Raw genomic sequence first — 2715 nt, forward strand, 5'->3', positions numbered from 1 at the left:
TTCTTCCTGGTTTTCCAACTTATTCTGGGCCTGCCCCTCTGACTTAAACATGTTTGTGTATTACTCTTATTTAATTTTTGTTATTTCCTGTTGGCTGCATTTTGTAAATTGTAGGGAGGAGAGAATCTGAATTCTAACTTCGATACAACAAATTGTAATCTTCCTATACCACAAAATCAGGTCTTGTTTCGCAACCATGAAGGGTGCAATGTATTTTTTACATACATGATTTGAATTGTGCAACTTCTTGCTTTTAAAAATGCAGGACTGCGCATGCCACCCGACAGATTTAAAGCCACAGTGAAGTTTAGTGAAAGCGCTCTGAGCTAAGAGCACACATTCTGGTTCAATTGAAGCAAGATATTCATCCACAAGTTCAGTTTTCTAAGCCTCCTTTGTGAAATCCCCGTTCTGGATAAAGAGCAAAGGGTGTCTGGTCAGTGTTCTGCCACTTCTCTAGCTCATAATGAGGCTTCTTTTAATCTTAGTGCCTTGAATTTATGCTCCTCAATTTCTGTGAATTTGGCCCATTCTGAGAAGCACCTGAATATGTTTTATACTGTCTGTTAAACCCAGTGTAACACCCCTTCTGTTTTTTTTAGGGTACACATGTTTCTTGCATGTTTCAAACTGTTTTAGGGAGGCACACTGGTGTAAGATGGCCTCTACTGTTTCTGGCCATTCATTTTGTCCCATAACATAACAGTTCCAGTTTTTTAAAAAAAATCTTTGCTTCAAACTTGTCTGGCTCGTGCTCGAACTCTGTGACACACCGACGCATACTAAAAAAAGAAAAGGAAAAAAAAAAAGTCATGTCATCAAAAGCGACTTTATTTAGACAGTGCAGGTGAACAAAACAATGTGTTAACGTCAGGCTCTCATCTTGAGGTGCTCCAACCTGCTGTTCGCTTGACACCTCAGTTACTGACTTCATAAACGTTTGGCATGGAAATATCCTTTTGGCATCATCGTCATCACCATAAAAATAAATAGAGAAGAATGTAGGTGGCAAGAAGGCCTTTAAAGATCATGTACATTCTTAGTTGCCCCAAATTGTACCCTAAATTCAAACTGACTGCAGTAACTTAGATGGGCTAATGTTAAAAGTATTTGTGGATTTATGATTGAAGGGACATTCATAATAGCATTAGTATGAATTAAGAAAAAAAAAACTGTTTAAATGTGAGAAAGTCACTGTAAAACAAAACAAAGCAACAAAGTTTCTCTGTACATTTGTAGGCTTTTTCGACATTTCATGAAAATACTGCATCATAAAACTATCCTTGTTTTAACAGCTGTTATAGCCAGCACAACATTTGGACCAGCAGATTAGCTGTGATCTTTAGCTTTACTGTTGCTATGTGTAAATGTTGAGGAATCAAGTTCTTAACAAGTAAAATCTACTCTCTTAGGTGTTCTTTTAGCATAGGACAGGAATAACCTTGTAAAGTTAGCCTTCAAATTTAGCTTCCCTCTTTGTGGTGCTGTTAAATGTTTCATTTATTTGCATTCTTGCTAAAAGTTAGATGAGAAGATTGACACTAAGCTAGAGCCAGAAGGCTAGTAGCTTAGCTTAGCTAAAGACTGGAAACGGGGGAACAGCTAGCCTGGCTCTGTCCAAAACCGTAACAGTAAGCTGTACAGTGGAATGTAAAAACCAAATTTGTGGTTTTATGGCGTGCAAGCGTAGTTGTCGACGAGACACGATGGCTTTTTGGCTAGCTGTTTTCCACCCCGTTTCCAGTTGTTATGCCACGCTAAGCTAACTGGCTGCTGGTTCCAGCATCGCACTTTACAGATAGACATGAAAGTGCTGTTGATCATCTCATCTAACTCTCGGCAAGAAAGTGAACACTGTTAAACTTCATAGTATAATATTACTTTACAATAGGTCGGATCCACTTTTAGCCAGGCAGACACAAAACAAAATAGCCATTGTGCCCCATCTTCAACAGATGCTTAAAATCTTGTGGTAAAGATTGGTGAGATTTATACACAATATGGGCTGGCTTATGGGGGGGGTGGTACTGCGAATGCTCAGAGAAACCGCATCATGTTTTGAGTGACATGTGCCTTTTAATTGTGGCTAGTATCAACCTAGACATGTAAATCAGGGATAGTGAGACGTTGATAATGGACCAGATGTGTAAAGATGGCTACCACGTGCCGTGACATCATTGATTCACCCTGAGTCGTCGCCGGCCAAGCGGAGTATTTCTGACCTTCTTTTAAACTCAAAGGGTGCGTCCAGGAAACTCCCTGCTTTTACCACCTGGTCCTTTTTAAACACTGAAGGTGTTGTGTGCTTGTACAGTCGACAAACATAAGTCCGTGGCTTATGACCTGGTTCAGTTGATCTATGAAATGGATTCAGTTACTTTTGCAGACCGGTGCACTTCATGACCCTTGAATGGCTACGTTGGCGCCTTTGGTTCCGTTCCAAAAGTCAAAGGCTAGGTCCCAGGTCCTTAAATTGCATGCACGTTTCCTTTACTTGCTTCCCCTTCCTCGCATATTCGTCCGTCCCACCGAGGAAGCACAGGAGAGACGGGATGATATCATGCGAGGAGAGAGGAAACGAGGAGGGAGGGATGAGACGACGTTTCCTGTGAAGCGTCACGTACAGTAAATGCGTCGGCTGTATGGGAGGGGTTAGCGACGGCTTTCAGCTGCACGGCTTCCGGTTAAAGGCAGCTTTCGTGTATCCTCGCTCAT

Source organism: Sander vitreus, chromosome 10, assembly GCF_031162955.1.
Source record: "Sander vitreus isolate 19-12246 chromosome 10, sanVit1, whole genome shotgun sequence".
Classification (NCBI taxonomy): Eukaryota; Metazoa; Chordata; class Actinopteri; order Perciformes; family Percidae; genus Sander; species Sander vitreus.